At 33.5% G+C, this 19,043-nt stretch overlaps 2 protein-coding genes across 3 annotated transcripts in view; one reads left to right on the top strand and one right to left on the bottom strand.

Annotated features, from left to right (window-relative positions):
• The window catches only part of LOC139976825 (adhesion G protein-coupled receptor B3-like), an 84,635-nt gene that overhangs the window by 60,586 nt on the left and 5,006 nt on the right, over window positions 1-19,043 (bottom strand). Inside the window, exon 1 of one of the 2 annotated variants that reach the window (XM_071985639.1) lies at window positions 8,948-9,130. The exons of the other annotated variant lie outside the window; for it this stretch is intronic. The gene's annotated coding sequence lies outside the window, so the exon portion shown is untranslated. Of the gene's footprint in view, window positions 1-8,947; window positions 9,131-19,043 lie in introns of those variants that run through there. 2 annotated transcript variants of the gene reach the window in all.
• Window positions 10,061-19,043, top strand: part of LOC139976824 (uncharacterized) — a 59,893-nt gene continuing 50,910 nt past the window's right edge. Inside the window, exon 1 of the mRNA XM_071985635.1 lies at window positions 10,061-10,290. The gene's annotated coding sequence lies outside the window, so the exon portion shown is untranslated. The remainder of the gene's footprint in view (window positions 10,291-19,043) is intronic.

Below are 19,043 nucleotides of genomic sequence, written 5' to 3' on the forward strand. Positions count from 1 at the left end.
ATATATATATACATGTATACATATATACCTGTATATAAATACATACACATATATACATATATATATATATATATATATATATATACATATTTCCATATATACATATATACATATTTCATATATGTACATATCTACCAATAAGCGATACGCATCAACCCATTAGTGACCCATATAGACGCATTGATTCAATGAACAATTATTGTAGTTTAGTGAGTGTCTACAAATATATAGGTCAACTTAATAGAAGAGCGCTAAATGGTTTGCCAATATTTAGACAACCGAGTTTGTTCCTATAGTATAACATTTTCTCCTTTTAAATAATATTTAATAATACCTCGTTTGGTTCATGAGTGTTTGTTTCCGAGAATTTGTCTCAATTTGTAAATATGAAAAATCTTGAAATGGTTTGAATTGTAATTTCCTTTTAAAACATTATCTAAATCTATCGAGTATGTAACTAATTACATGACACAGTGTTCATTTAGTTTGTTCCTATTATGATTCCATGGCAGTTTTAAACTATAGTGAATGATAAAATTCATAATTATAAGGATGATTTATAATGTCATTGTTGGTGAAGAGATATCAGTTGATTATTGCAATTTTCCACTTAATGCATTGATGTTTCTATAGTATTGAAAAGATTTTGTTTTTTAATTGTGAGTCAATATGAGTTTCTTAAACATGTCTTCAGAATTATAAACTGACATATTTTGTTAATATTTCATCTAAGTTTGCCATTTGTTACTTAGGATATACATTATTCTATAGTTCGCCGGCTACCTTATCTTATTACGAAAGTGCTTCCACTTGCGTTGCAGCTGTAATGGCACATAGAGGTCATTATGATGAAAACAAGTTCAGTCATATTTTAAAACTAAAAGTTACATAGCTCAACATAAGTCATACCGTATAAGCTATAGTAGGAATTGTGTATTCAAACCACAATGAAGATCAGTGCATGGTCCAACGATAATCATTGACTTATGTGATAGACTTATGAGATACTTGCGATGTACGACCAACCCAAAACAGCTAAGCAAACTCTTATTCCATTTGGGAGATACCACTCAGCTTTAATGTTCCTTTATTGACAACAGACAAAACTTGAACAAGTCCAAATACCTATTCACACTGCAGAGATTACAGTAGCTACTGTAAATCTTAAAATTTTGTACCACAGTAAAAAACTGGATTGTGTTGATAAATCTGATAAAATCGGTACCATGTGCTATTAGGTTTACAGTAAGAACTGAGGATATGTGTAATCCCAACAAATGCATCAAACTGGATTTGTTTGGATTACACATATCCTCAGTTCTTACTGCAATCCTAATAGCACATGCTACCGATTGATCAGCACGAACCAGTTCTTACTGCAGTATAAAATTTGTAGTAGTTACTGCATGTATTCTCATCATTATTACTGATTTCAAGTTGTTAAAACGCTATTTACTCGGTCTTCAATAGTTAATGTAATTTTCATCAGGGAATGAGTACAATCTTCTACAAACCTAGGAGTACAGGTTTGTTACAACAGCCAAACCCTATAACAGCCCAATAGAACCAACTATCATATTTTTGTTTTGTTTTTTGCAACTATATACTACTCACAACATATCATCTCACAAATAATCCAGACCATTGGAATAGCATTATTATTATAACTATATCATTATATACTAACTTCTAGTCCACAATTTTTACTACGCCATCGACCTGGGTGATAATCCCGAAGGTAAACGTTTTCGGATTAGGTATAGCCCCAAAATAGCGAGTCTTTCTGATGGACAAATCGATAAACTCATTTTCTCTAACGAAAAGATGCTTCGATTTTGACGTCAGAATTTTTGTAAAGAGGTGCTCACACTTGCAGTTCACGTATTATGTATACGTGCATTAGCAATGTGACATTTGTTTATATTTGGTTATGTTTGCTTTTGAATATGATATTACGGCCATCATCATGCATTTCATTATACAGATGGATTTTATCCGCTTCTCAACATTCAGATACCCGTAGTATATATGTGCCAGGGAAATAACCACCTCCCTGGGCGAACACGTTCTGGTTGGGAGGGGAAATTGCCTGTTAGTCTACAAAGGCAAAATGAGGTGTATATCAGCCGACATAACATAATCCTGAAATTTGATGAATCTGAAAATTTGATGGCAATATTGATGACAACCATACCTTCCCAGGGGAATCATGAAATTAATAATAACACAAGAACAAATATGGATTATGATTTTAAGAACCCTGTAGTCAAGTACGTTTGACGGTATACTACCAGTTTCAAACACAGTTAAAATAATTGTATGAAAAACCTTTATTAATATAAACATAAAAAATGATAAGAGAGAGAGGAGAAGAAAAAGAAGGAAAGGAAAACGGTTCCAAAAATTGTAATACGGCTAAAACAATTTTTTTTAAATTTTTCAACAGTTTTTTTTATCATATTTCATCAAGCAGGAGATATTTAGTCAAGCTATATCATAATTTTAATCATATTTTCCGAGCAAGCTTATTCATTTCTAATAAAAATATGTAAGAATTTTAGATTCCTGATCGTCTTTTTACTATAAGATCAAAAATGAATATATAAAAGAGTGTCTATCTAACAATTTTACTGTTGGAACTTATTTTCAACCTATACCTCTGGTGAAAGCTTCCAATCTAAACAAATGTTGCCTTGCTAATTATCTGAAATAATACTCAGTTTTGTCAACTTTTGGCCGCAAATTGCTCGAAAACTTTACTATTGTTTTATAAAGCAGTAAGAATACAGAAGAAATTTTCTTTTTCCTTCAGTATTCTCGCCTACGATTTTTTTTCTTTTTTTGCGTTGGCGTTATATTTCGGCTAATGTTTTCTATTTCTGTCCTAAGGGAATATGCCTCATTACTTAATTAGATGTTTGTCCAACTTCACCATTACGGTAAATTACCAGTGGTAGGCTAATGTAACTTATCAATATGCTAGCAATCGCCCCCATCTTAACGAATCAAATAGACAACCAATTAGGTTTATAACAACATAATACTTATTCGCCCTTTTAAAGTGATTCAAAATACCTTTTTTGCAAACTTTTGCCTCGTTCCGTTGACTTATAAGCTAATAGTAATTGGCTAACAGGGCCTAACTCATTTTCCTACCTTTTCACAAATAGTTTACAAATTGGATTATTCTTTTTATGTTTACATACAGAACATTTCCATCGGAGTTTAGTACTAAGACTCAATCATTTTAAGTTAATAGACTGAAAAATTGGAAAATAGGCCTAGGCTTTCTTCTCTTTTAAAATAAGAAAGGTTTTAAAATTGCCATTGTATGAAAGTACTAATTTGTTTTGACAAGGAAAGCCAATTGGGACAAAACCCATCAACATAGATAATAGCATTGGCAAATTTGTAAAATATTGTCAATCATTAGGAGTTAAAAGTAGTCGGTAACATATCGATTTGCGAAACTCTAATCTTTTCTTCATTACCCTAATTGTCAAGTAAATTTACACCAATTTTCGCTTTGTGCAAAATACAAGTATAAGCTGACAATACGTGGCTGGAATTTTTTTTTAAAAGACTGAGTCCTTCCGCTTACTTTGTAAACGTGTATATATATATATTCTCACATTTATGATAAGATAAAAAAAGACATTTGGCATGTTAATAACCTTCGTTCGTGCAAGGAATCTACATAATACCTTTTTTCAATCCTGGTTTTATTGACAAATATCCCCCGCTAAAGTAATGCACACCTTCATTACAAACGTGCAGAATTTTGCAGTTTTAAAAGCCTGGCGATTTTTTTAAATGTCATGGCATTTTGAAGATCCAGCTCATGTCAGAGATATCGATCTACACCTTATACTCTATAAGAGACTTTTCAAATGATGGATAGGGAATATGTATTATTTGATTAAGCACAAAAACAATGTGTGTAAATATTTAGGCCGTATACTATACACAAGTTTGCCTAAATTCAAAGTCATCTATTGGAATAGTATACATTTATTGTCCTTGATCGATTTAAACCAACGATTAGTAACTTCAGTTTAATTAAAAATAAACTTGTCACACAATGTTGGCATGTTAGCATAATTATTAGCTATGATAAGCTGATCGAAAACTTCTTACAGTTTTTTTTTGTTAATACTTGAAATGAAGCATTGGGTAGCCTTATATTGTGCTAATGAAGTAGATAGCTATGAAGATGTTAATATCGAACAGAATGAAAGAAATATCAAGTCGATGAGGTGTAAACTTCGAGGGGCAGTGGGACATGAGAGGACAAACTGTCAAAATGACCTAAACGAAGATTAAAATAAAACCCCCCCAAAAAACCTTTTTAGGAACAAGCAATGAGAAAGAGTATATTTCAGATGCAATGGTCATCAAGTGCATCTTAAATGAGGCAGGAAATTCAGTACTGAAAATTTCCTTTTAGTAGCCTAGCCTACCCATCAACTTATATAGAACTTAAATGATGAAATTATCAAAACGTGACTTTAAACCTCCCTGGGATTATTAGTTTCTAACAAAACAGTACCAAAGTCAATCCATTTAGTCAACGACTGGAACGTTCGCCAGCAGCCACTCCGCAATCGACTTAATGAAAACGTTCATTGCAACAATAGTTCATGCAACGGGGAAGAAAAAGCCGACACCGCGTTTTAAAATACATCGCGTAACCCATAGAAACAGCAACGCAACCTTGGCAAATGTTTTGTCGGACATTACAGCGATAAGAAAGACATATAACCTTCATCTCTGGAAATCTTTATCAAGTTTGGATCAAGATGAATTTCTACCACAAATATTTGACGAGGAAGAGCCCGAAAAATGCGGCCTTATTTTGGTAAATCACAGTTTACGCCTCTTCTCGGTGTACAATTTGGACACCGAATCTGGTGCACATGAATTAGACAAAGAAGTAATAGGGTAATAAAGACTGAACAGTAAACATTAATTGTGAGAAAAAGAAAATTCCCTTCACAAATATCTCAGTTTAATGAATTAAAGTTGCTGTGATACGTATAGCACAGACTATTTGGTCAGTTCGTCAGATGCAACACAACAAAACTAAAAAAGCAAAACTATATTTTAAGGTCTCAACTTTAACATGGTTTAAAATGCATTAAAAATGTGTCTGGAGCAGAAATGGTGTTCAAAAGTCATGAAGAAAGAAAGATGCCCCTTTTTTGTCCATGTAAAGTTAAAAGAAAATATTTCAGTTAAGTTATAAGTATTAACAAAACAAGGGATTATTACATTTAATATTAAGCCATGGACTGAGGAGCCAACGTCATCATGAAAATTTAACCTTAAAGAAGCATTCCAGTGGTTTAGCATAACTGTAACGCTTGACTATATTTAAATCCGGAATAGCATTAGAAACATTTATACTAGTATTTAATTTCTCCCTCCCTATTCTTCTTTAGTTTTGTTTGGATATATTAAAAATATACAAACATTCTGGTTAAAGGTATCCCTTTAAGGCTCGCTTCGCTTTCAGATAGTTCTTTATCATCCTTTCAATATATTTGCGAAATATTAAGGTCGGGCGAACCGACTGATACCCATTAGCTTAATGAGACAACCACCCTGTACTATCAATATTTGATACAATTTCAAGGAAACCGATGCGGGTGCTGGTTGGCTTGACTTATTCATCTATGTGATATAATTACAAGACCTGTCAAATTATGACGTAAAACTTATGACGCTCTCAACATTAATGTTAAACCTATAGAATCTACTTTGCAATAGCTATGTGAACTCAGCTGTCGCAAGCATCGATAAAGTTTAACCTTGGTATGATAAAAAAAACGTTCAGCAGTCTGTCACGAAATAATAAAAAATTATAAGAGGAATATAGCGGAAAACCAAAATAAGTGTCTCGAATTAGACCTATCTAAAATATTCATAAAGAAATATATTTGTTCAGGTTAATCGCGCAATCGATTCTTTTTTTGGCTATGTGTGGGTTCGGTTACATTACGGCGATTAAATTCTCGTAAAATTGTGACACGAGAAGATTTTACCTTCTGCGCTATTAAGAATATTATTAGTCTTTCTATGTATCGCAGATAGTATTCAGGGATGTAACTTCCTTCGCAAATACGCACCATAGTTTATGCATGATGTCAAGAATATGCATATAAATGTATTTCTTTTTATATACATTTTATATATATATGTATTTATATATATATATATATATATATATACATACGTATATACATATATATATATGCATATATATGTATATATATATATGCATATATATATATGTATATATATATATATATATATATATATTTAAATAAAAATATCACATAACACAAGGACTCGAGTCGATTAGTTAGGCTATATATGATGTGAACATTTCACATATGGCTAGTTCGAATAAGTGGAGTCTTTATCATTGTTGCGATGATCCGGTTTATTAAGTTGTTAGTCAGACAATTACATCTTTTGAAGCTTATTGTGAACGCCTAGTATTCGTTTGCACGCAGTGGTTGTTGTACACAGACTGACATAATGTGACATATATTCTGTGGCGTTTAGTGCTATTCCATCATAAAGCACACAAAGAGACAAGCACACGCACACGCAATCACCCACGCACGCACACACAGACGAATAGTATTTTCAATGTATAGCAACTGCATGCCTTTAGCAAAGCTGACCTTCTAAAGTCAGTTTATGAAAGGAAAGCAAACTCTTAGAGCCAACACGACCTCCAACAAACAATTACCGGCTTTTTATTCGTAATATTAATTTCAAGGACGTCGCTTAGGTTATTCTAGCACACATCATTCTGCCAAAAAAAAAACCTACCGATGGTTTACTTTTTGAAGACAAATATGGAAAAAAAAAGAATAAAATCTGCATGGACGGTCATTTATCACACTTCCCTGCAAGGGTTGTTGTGTGGTTTTTGTTTTGGTTGTATATTTCTTGTTTTCTTGTCGTGTGTCTCCAGTGGGTTATTAATTGTGCTGAAAATTTTTATACAATTTCATAAATTAATTGAAAGAAAAATGTATATATATAATTTGAAAGTTTCTGTTATATGTAAATCTGTAGTCAGATTCGTTAACTAAATACTGTATAAGTTGATATAGTATTACTATAATATCCATGCATATATCCATGCATATATCCATGCATATATCCATGCATATATCCATGCACATATCCATGCACATATCCATGCACATATCCATGCACATATCCATGCATATATCCATGCATATATCCATGCACATATCCCAGCATATATCCATTCATATATCAATGCACATATCCATGCATATATCCACGCATATATCCATGCATATATCAATTCACATATCCATGCATATATCCACGCATATATCCATGCATATATCCATGCATATATCAATGCACATATCCCAGCATATATCCATGCATGTATCCATTCATATATCCATGCATATATCCATGCATATATCCTTGCATATATCCATGCATATATCCATGCATATATCAATGCACATATCCCATCATATATCCATGCATGTATCCATTCATATATCCATGCATATATCCATGCATATATCCATGCATATATCAATGCACATATCCATGCATATATCCATGCATATATCCATGCACATATCCATGCATATATCCATGCACATATCCATGCATATATCCATGCATATATCCATGCATATATCCATGCATATATCCATGCATATATCAATGCACATATCCATGCGTATATCCATGCATATATCCATGCATATATTCATGCATATCTCCATGCGTATATCCATGCATATATCCATGCATATATTCATGCATATCTCCATCCATCCATCAATCCAACCATCCATACAACCATCCATCCAGCCATCCAACCATCCCTCCATCCAACCATCCATCCATCCAAATATATGCAACAGTCGGACAACACAACCATATCATGGTTACAGTTGCGTCTTCCCTCTTTATTAATTTCATATTCCTATATCACTACACATTTCTGTGTATCGACTACCATTATCGCATCAACATATGCTATATTTAGCCAACACTAAAGTTGTCATCGAGTTTCTTCAGGAGGGTATCATGGATTGGCATGATCAATATAAGAATTATTTCAAAAAGAATAAGTATTGTTTGGCTTTATTGCCTGGCAACGTTGCTATCGTTCCATACACACGCACGTTGGTATACATTTCAAATTTGGTTCAGCACAAACTTGAAAACATATCGTAAGAGTATACATTCACCTACATAAGCTTTTCTTGCATACTGACAAGCAAGTTTTTTTCAAGGATAACTTACAGCAAAAGTTTAGTCGTAATTATTTTACAGTCCAAGAAAGAAAGAAAAAAGGACAGAAACCATGAATGATGATAACGTTTCTACCGCTCGATTAGAAAGATCCATAAGCGTAGGAGGCGGGGGGGGGGGGGGGCTGGGGGCTGCAGCCCCAAACCAATTTTTTTTGTGAAAATTCGGGCAATATGCTGAGAAATTTTCGGGCACCTACTGAAAGAAGAATAATTTGCAATGTGCTTTTCAAAGGTTAAACTTATATTATTATTATTATCATTATTACTGTAACGACTTCCCCAATATTTATAACCAATATGCAAGGGTATTAACACGGAAAATGATTGTATGTTATTGGCATGTGATGTAATAACCGATGAAAAATGTCCTATAAGATATGCACATTAACATGATGAACGCGCGAAAATTTTGGTTATATTTTTCGGGCAAGTCGTTACAGCCCCCCCCCCCCCTTAAAAAAAAATCAAATTAGGCTCCTACGCCTATGGAAAGATCTAATCTGAGAATTTAGTGCTGTTCGCCCTGATGTTAATTAAGTAGGCTTGCTAAGGTGGATTCAGTAAGAAGAAACGATTTGTAAAAGATTAAAGTCATATCAATGAAATATGCTTACACAAAATGTCCTCTTCAACAGTTCCGTCAGTATCAGCGTCTGGCATTAATGGCTGTTCAAAATCCGCAATAAACGTTCGTCGTCATCATTGCGGCTTAGTAAAATGTCTATATAAACTATTAGCCAGGTCTTAATTTGTGCATTCTGTGTATATGTGTATTCCTTAGTTATGATTTAACATTGGTAATAACCATACCAGCACATTTAACCATTTACTGTAACAGTGATGTTTGAAGGTTCACTTAAAGAAGTATATATTAAAGTAAGATTCACAGAGGAACGCAATTTCGCAACTACCTAAATTGTCGGTGTTGGAAGGAGAGACGGCTTCAATCCACCGGTAGAAAATTAGCGCCTCCCCCACCCCCTTCCCACTGGCAGACATTTTATTACAAACAATTCTAGCCTACAGTACATTGATATATATATATATGTAACATGTGTATTCGGTAAAACCTAACTAATCAGTCGAAAATCTCTCAACATTGTTCAAGTTGGAAAATATGCCACCATTTTGCACCAAGGCGCCCATCTTTTTAGCAACATTTCTCAAAAGGGAAGGGATATACACCCCTCTACCGTACGACATAAAATCTTAGCCCTCCCCCTACTTCCCTCCCACCCCCAAGTATACAAAATGTCGGTTTCACCCCTGGCATTAAGACTTAATATCTATACAGACTCATGAATAAACGGTAACGTGATTGTATAAGACAATATTCAGTTTATTTGTCCTTGGTAATATTTAAATTTCTGCTGTTTCGATTGCCGCTGCATATAAATTAAAGTTCCTTTCGAGAAAATGGTTCGACAAATGCATACAATACGTGTCTATATCAGTACATCTACTGACGATAACACAGTATGCTAAGTTACCTATACAACGCTACCATACATACTAATTATATATTAGAATTATGCTTTTCCTAATGGTAGCCCTATACGCCAAATGCATTTAACTGTGCATGTATTCGTGGTCATATACCCATCCATCAAGCATATTAAATATGTATACACCGTGTAACTTTAAAGGGACAAGATCCTATGACATGCACGCTTCAACATTTATGCAGGTATCCAAAGAAAACTGTTATCTATCTACGGATTACTTAGTGTTGTTTTTGAATCTCCAAATGGGATGCGTTAATGTATATAGATGTCGAGAGAAAACCTTAACCGCGGTCGTTAACATTGCCTGATATCTGGGACTGAGTTGCTTGAGCTTAGATTATCGACAATTGATAGTGCATAGTTGACTGCCTACGGTAAAGTTGGAAGTGTAAACACATACAGTTCATCGCTCGCTAATTCACTCCACAACAAACGGACTACATCTTAACAAGGTTGTATTAACTTTGTTTCACTTGTAACTATTTAATTCAAGAAATTAATCATAATATTTTAATAAACCAGCACGGTCATTTTGTAACGCCAATTTCCAATATTTATCTATTTTTTTGTATTTGATATTTGTTAATTCGCATAGTGGTATTTACTTTATAGGTGAGGTTTCAACTTCCATCCCATATATAAGGAAGTCGAGATCTATAGGTTGCCTCTGTAATGGTGCGTTAGCATTTTAAGAAATCGTTCTAAAAACAATATCAGTTCTTATAATGACCAAATACCACTGCCATCACTGTTAATGCATTATTACTGCTACATTGAAAATAAAATATGAACAACTTGAGAAAAATACGGAAGAAGCATCCATATTTGGTATTGTTTTCAGTTTTTACTCAACATTCTTCCTTCCTCTGCAGACAAAATAATGTAGTCAACAAGCTTACACAATTGTCAAGACAATAACCCATTGTTGAAAACCAATAGAAGAATACCAATTTAAGCTATACGTAAACGGGGGCGATAAAGAGAATAATTAAATAATAAAAAAATAGTAGTAAAGGATACAAGGAAAAAGGTTAACAAAACCTATGCAAATTAAACCCCTCCCACCTACACAAAAAAAAAAACGCTGTTCACAATAAAATCAAAATACGTGTATCTGATGTAAAGTGCACCATTATGCTTGTATCTTTTGGTAATGTGGAGCCTACTGAGGCAAGCTCTGAAATTTGCCGTAATCCTGTCCGACTTAATTTATAACTCGATACATCAGCAAATGTCAAAATACTACACCCGTGACGTAGCAGTGTATTTGTAAATCGAAAAGATAATGTTACCACTGCAGGGTACAATTTGGGGAAATCGTTTATGCGTTAAACAAAATGTTGCAATAGTGCAAATTCTCCACGTGTGGTTTGAAACTATATAGCGATGGGTATATACCTGTTTTTTTGTGGTAAATATTAACTTCATATTCATATTTATCAGTGTGATTTGATTTACAACGACTTGTTCCAGTTTGAAATAAAGAGTACATGCAATTCTTTCTTCATTCAAGATTGTTCGCATATCTATGATCACCAAGCACGTATAGGAAATTTCTACTCATGTTCCAAATGCACGCTATGTGGGAAAACAGGTACGACAATTACATACAGTACGTGTCTATATCAGTGCAATCTACTAATGTATATCACAGTATGCTTAGTTATCCGTTTAACGCCACCATATATACTAATTATAAATTAGAATTATGCTTTTCTAATTGTAGCCTATTCGCCAAATGCATTGAGCTGTGCATGTATTCGTGGTCATATACCCAACTCATCTAGCATATTAAATATGTATACAACGTGTAACTTAACAGGTACAAGATCCTGTGACATGCACGCTTCAACATTTATGCAGGTATACAAAGAAAACTGTTCATCTTAAATTCGGGAATCATGCATAATTAATGAGATAATCAGATGGAAATGCATTATAAAGGGGAGGTAGTATGCTAGTTTATTCTTTCAATATATATGACAAAACAACATCTTGAAGGTTTTATAATATATATATATATATATATATATTATAAAACCTTCAAGATGTTGTTTTGTCATATATATTGAAAGAATAAACTAGCATACTACCTCCCCTTTATAATGCATTTCCATCTGATTATTTCATTAATTATGCATGATTCCCGAATTTAAGTACAACAGTGTTGGTGCAATAAATAAATAATAAATAAACTACCACTTTACTAATAAACAAAGTATAAAAATGTGAAAAACCGTAAAAACAATGAAAGGTAATTAATTTTTTTTGATGGCAGCAGTATTGTTTTATTTTTAAATAATTATTTGCAAATCTGGCCTGCTATAATGGTATATCATGGCATGCAAACCAATTTAGATTCTTGTTTTATTTTGGTAAAGATATCCGGAATTTTATTATCAATTCCTTTGAAAAAATGGTCCACCTTGGAACTGAATTTGTTCTTTAATTTTATACAGGAAACACACAAACAAAATGTCACTAGCGAAGTGAATGCGTCTTGCAAAAATAAGAATAAATTTCAGCCAGCGGTTATATATCTACTGATATTTAAGCTTAACGTCTCGAATAAATCTATTTTCGTATTTGTGGGCGAGATTTTCGTCGTCTTTTTTAAATACACTTTAATGAGAGATGTGACAACAATACATGACATGTTCAACTAATCGTAGTTAATATGTATCGGGAAATAAACACGCACAAGAAATATTCTGAGAAGTATATTCACGCATATTTTCTTCACATAATCACCTTACCGATTTCTGTGTATACTCTGCCTCTTTTTACCCCCCTAATTATATGGCTTGGGGCTCCAATTTTTCACGGATATAAAGCGACTCGTTTCAGCGAAAAGAAGGTAGCAAACAATATATTAAATTGATATAGTTTCCTTCATTAAAGCACCTATTTATGTTTGTACGCCATTTTATGATAATTTCATTAAATCTATATGGAAGACTTGTTTCTCGATGACTATATAACCCGTAGGCGGTTTCATAGATTACTTTATCACAAATGCGTGGAGATTTTAAGTTTAGCGAATAATTAAAAGTTGCCGGCTTTTATTCGATTTTAAACATTTAGACGACGTGACTGTTTTTTTTTTCCTTTTCGGATTATTACTCAGTCATATGCCAAAAGCAACGTTTGTTAGATTATTTTCATATTGTTCGATGTTATAATGGTTGTATAACGTGGATCAGTAAATAGAATAATCAAATTATTTACCCACCAAATTTGTTATCAAATGTTCTTGTAATGGGGATGTCGTTATCGTTTCTGATGTGAGGTATCTGTACTTTTTACACATATCTCTGAATCAAAAAAAACACGAACGGGTGGAAGCGCTCATGAGTATGCAAACACGCCGGATGAACATACATACAGAGGCGCTGCATGGGTGATTGACTAGTTTTACATTCAACTTGTACAGTTTGGCCGGAAGAGAAAACGAGCCTTACTAAACACATGTTAATCTTGAAGCTTCGAGAATGATATGTTTCAACAGATCTCTTCCGAACGAAATTTTATATAAAGTATGGTATTGTAATGATCAGTGGCGTAGGAAGGTACTTTTGAGTGGGGGGGGGGGGGCTGAAGACTGATGGCCGGCCTGGGGGAGGGGTCTAAGGGGAGGGGTGTCCCCCTCCCCCTTTGGAACTTTTTGCATTTCCAGGTAGCCTCAGATGCAATTTGGTGCAATATAGCACACTCATGGCACCGTTGTCACCTAGTAGTCAAAAATTGATCCTTGTCAAGTTTCGCGGAACTAGGTATGACCAACAATATTGTGTAGCGCCTAATTCGCTATAGTGATGACTCTTATACGTATTACAATAAACACGTAAACCCAGTACACGCGTGCGGCTACATATGTAGCCTACGTTCTCGACAATATGATTTACTGCGGTGCGTTCGGATAGCCTATATTACACTGAACGACGAAGCTAACTTGCTCGTAGACGCGCGGGTAATACATTTGACTTGGCTATCGTTTTCGTGGAACTACTATGCAGTATTTCTAAGATGGCGATAAAAATGTTTTTTTCCGTAGTACAGAACAGTAACCGTAAGAGAAGGTAAAACAATACACCAGACACAATTTATGTGTAAATTTGGATGTAAGGACTTGGAAGAAGTGTTTCAAGTGTAACAAGATTTTAAGATGGAGAAAGCAATGGACGGAAAATCGTTTGTGGAATATTCCGATCTATTTGCACCCGCCAGATATGCGATGCATACAAATACTCCTACGATCGGACGGAAACTTACAGCAAGGTTTCACTTCCAGCAATTAGAAGTTAAGTATCTATGCGCTTAAACATATCTGTGGATATGACCGGTATGAGAACGCCCTCTGTATATTTTTGATGTAGCGGGAGTGCCTCATTGGGTAGTATAATGAATGAATGAAGACAAACTGAACGAAACATGTTCCCTTTAATACTACGATAAATCCTCCACCAATAAAGAATATTTGTCTAGTAAAATTTATGTCCGAACGAAAGGCAGCCTTTTAAGTTTGTTTGTGCCTTATTCCTATAATAAATTTCAATACTAATGTAGCCTATACTTCCAATACTATAGCATGAATTCTTAAAATTCATTTCAAAATTGATAATTTCACGTGTCATTAATACTATGCTTTATCACGAGCATGAACACTTCAATATTTGGGTATAAGAATCAAAAATATATTCGTTACATGCTCGTTGATGTTTAATTGGTGAGACAATGATCTTGAGGGGTGGCTTTGTTTGAAACCCTTACAATTTGAATATCGATCACGAACGCAACCGAGGTAAAACGGCACACTACAAAACATGCTTTAAAATATCATGTTAGGCCTAGCCTATCCGCCTACATCCTATCGTTATAAAAATCCATTGATTTTGTTTACTGAAATTGTTTTCGTAAAATGTCTTGGTTTTTATTAGGGTGACAGCAATCAGTTCTTTGGAGTGGTCAATATTTCGGCTTCTAGTATATTTTTGAGTATATTCATAAGCGTTAGCTGACGACCACTCGATTCTTATGGCTTTATCATTTAAAATTAGTAAAAATGGTTACCCGTTAATCAGTAAAAACTGATGTGTTATATTTTGTTAACAAGTGTAACATTGATGACCAGTTGCTACTGAAAAGGACTTACAAGCAGATAATACTAAACACACAATCCCATGCATAATGATTGACTTCATTACTCTAAAGGTTTCGCCAATAATTTCGTCCACATTTTAACAGAAAGTAGATGACATTTGACTGCAAAACGCTTAAAATCGACAATTTGAACCATCTTTACTCGGCATACTTATACTAGTCAAACATAGGGACAGTTGTTTTAAACTCCTAACCAGTCATTTGCTATAAAACCACCTTTTAGTAATGAATCCGTCTGTTAGTATAAACTTTTCCATAGTAGCATCTGCTGACAGGCTAACATCAACCGATTTACACAAAGATTACAGTAACTACTGTAAATTTTAAATTTAAGATTTGGACCTCGCTAAAAACTGTACCGTGCTGATAAATCTGATAAATCGGTAGCATGTGCTATTCTAAAGGATTACAGTAAGAACTGAGGATATGTGTAATCCCAATAAATGTATCAAACTGGGTTTGTTGGGATTAAACATATCCTCAGTTCTTACTGTAATCCTTATAGCACATGCGACTGATTTATAGCACGATCAAGTTTTTATTGTGTTACAAAACTTTAAGATGTAACTGTGTTCTCTGTGTGTATCGGATGGAATAACATGTGTTACGGTGTTATAACGCACTTCAGTTTATACTGATTAACGGGTGTGTGTTATTCACAGTACAAACTGATCAAGCCATGTTCATCGGGTACACATTAGCATCTGCTAACAGGTCTAACATATGTTACGGTATTATAACACACTACTGTTTATACTGATTAACGGTTGCCTCCTATTCGTCATGTATGTTTCCCCACCTCAAACGTGATTTTTTCGTCATTCATTTATGAAATTTATCTTTATTTAACAATTTTGTTTATATGTTGCTCATGTTGTTTTTGCTTTGTTATATACCACACATACATCGCAACGAAAACTCGACTTGTCTTAGATGTGCGAGAGCCTAAGGATACAGGAGTTTTGCAATATTCAAACGCACGTCAAACGTAAGTTCGTTATATAGCTCGATATCACAATAAATCCTTTCTGACGTCACTAGGTACGATACTGTGCAGATAATTTTTTGTCTTCTTCCAATTTTGATAATCCTATGATAACCTATGTCCGCCCTTGAATATAGGTAATTCATCAATACCGTTGTACAACGTCATCTCGTCTTTCATTGTCAACGTAACAAAAATATTGATTAAGTTAACGATCCAGCAGGCCTATACAACATACTTTATTATATGGATAAACACATGTAAGGAATATAATGGACTTTTCTAGGATATATATACATATGTGTATTTGTGTATGAATATATACGTGTATGTACATATGTATGTATGTAGGATATATATATATATATATATATGTGTGTGTGTCTGTATATATATATATATATGTGTGTGTGTGTATGTATGTATATATATATATATGTATATATGTATATATATATATATATATATATATATATATATATATATATATATATATATATATATATATATATATATATATATATATATACATATATCGCGAAATTGGTTATAGGCCTAAATGCTTCTTATGACTTTGAGTTTGCTTCTCACATTATATAGTTAAGTATAGTAATGTCTCCACAGATTCCATTTGGTTTATTGAAATATTTACGTCATTGTCAAACCAATCGTTGTCAGACTGTAAATAGAAGCAATTTTCAAGAGCTCAATCTATCACTAATCAAACATCCTTCAAGCTCGACATTTTCGCCACTCAAAGTGAAAGGTAATACACGAGTTATTTACCCTAGGGAGAAACGGCAAATGTATATCATGGTAGACTTAATCCACACGTATGTACGTATATACATTACTCAACCTTTAACTTTTGCTTTGAGACACAGCGTCGCAAAATTAAATATAGCTTCATGTCTGTCCAAGAAAGTTTTCATATAATGTTGTTAGAACGTTTTCTTTCGTTCTATGTCTGTGAATGAGCCACAATTTTGGCAAGAAAGTTCATCGTTATGATTTTATGATCGTTTACTTCACAGTGGTAACAAAGAACTAACATTATTTAGACTGTCAAAATTGAATGCATAATGAAACTTTTAAATATTGATAATTCAATTGCAATAAATTAACAAAAGGACGTGATACTCTATGCAATAGATCAACACAAAATAAATGGAGTCATCACCAAAATTGATGCAAAAAGTGGGCTTTATCTTAATAAAAACATATTTGATGTCTGCTGTGTTACGTGTGCCGTTAATATACCGACATATTATACCCCAAAAATATATGTAAATAAATATATATATATAAATATATATATAATTATATGCATATATATATATGTGTGTGTATATATAACAAACAAGGTCGACACGCTTCACCTATTTATTTAGTTGTATTGGAGAATGAATTATATCTTATTGAGTCTGTGATTAATACTTTGGCAAGTTTTTTTTTAACGAGCATCCGTCGAGGAAAATGCATATGTAACATTTTAAAGTCACCACTGTTATGATCGGTTGATAGACTGGAGTGTTCAGCCAAAGGAAATTCATAGCTATTTCTGCGTATATACCTATAGTTTGTGGTTATTGAAACGATTACGAAAAGCAGTTTATGTTTCTCCTATGTAGGAAATCTGTGGGGCACTGATTGCATACAATACATCAAACAGTATGAGATAAGTTCCAATTACAACTGAGATCGGTTTATCAATGTAACAATACGAATCAAGTGAAAGTCTTGACTCAGGTAAAAAAAATCGTGTTTTAAATCAAATTACAGCCAACCCGTGACCGATCTTGCACGTCAATCGAGTTAAAGAATTCGTAATAGGCTGCAGTGGTACGGTAACATTCATATTAACACGTGATGAAGATATCCACGTGATATATTAACAACAAGGCTCGCTGTCGGTACATTGAGTGACCAGAATTCGGAAAGATCGTTTGGAAATGTTTTTAAGCTTACAAATTCTTAATTCATAAAATTGCGAGAAAAAAAATATATAAATAATTAAAAAACGAGACGCAATAGAGTTATATGCAATGCTTTAGATTTAGTTTTTAGCATGACACGTGACAGGAAATCACGTGATATTATAGCAGTTTATTGTTACACTATATGACCCCTGACCTGAGCTCGAAGACAAAATATGTCATATGTCTTCTAAATTTTACAGAGTGATAAAAAAGTCGGCTGGTCTGTAACTTTTGCTTTATTCGCTTTCTATACACTTGATGTTGAATGACAAGGGCCTTTTGCAAACAACAAATGTCATTTTTAGAACGGGGATTTGTTAAGCACGATCAGTTTATACGTTTAACCCATGAAAGAAATATAAAAATAGTTACAACAAACTTGAAAAAGAATAGAACGACCTCTAAAGATTATACGCACTTGTACACACGCATATTAATATATACAAGCAGAAAACACAACCTTTGCTATTTACAAATTGAAAAATTAACACACTTTCTTTCATATCCATATTTGTTTTCGAATATAGTGTACTCTAAATCAATACCCTTCGTAGACAAGCCCTTTCTAAAGTGTGAACAATGAATGTTTCAAGAACTCAATGTTCAAAATATCAAATATCAAAACCAACGTTTGTGACGTCATCGAACCATAATTTAGACATGAATCTAGAAAAAAAGTTGACATGTTTTTTTCACATTTGAATTGAATTGAATTTCTAGACATCTGCATACCAAAGTAACAGAAAAATAAAGAACAAAAAACCAGATATACCAAATATAGATTAAAAAGAAAACTACTTCAGACCTTATAAACAAATATATTACGATTTTTGAAGATTAAGCATTAAGATATGCATGGAGTGAATATTTTTTTATGGTTTTTGTTTGTTTGTTTCACTGTATTGATATGTATTGTGTCCTCTACTCAGCGAATTCAATCGTTTGACCAAGCAGAATACTATAGTAGACAAAAAAAGGAAGGAAAATCAGCCCCCCCCCCAAAAAAAAAAAAAAAAAAACAGATGAAAAAAACCCAGAAAGAAAGAAAAAGGAGAAAACTTAGAGGCCTGAAGAAAATGCG

This window comes from Apostichopus japonicus, chromosome 12, assembly GCF_037975245.1.
Source record: "Apostichopus japonicus isolate 1M-3 chromosome 12, ASM3797524v1, whole genome shotgun sequence".
Taxonomy (NCBI): domain Eukaryota; kingdom Metazoa; phylum Echinodermata; class Holothuroidea; order Aspidochirotida; family Stichopodidae; genus Apostichopus; species Apostichopus japonicus.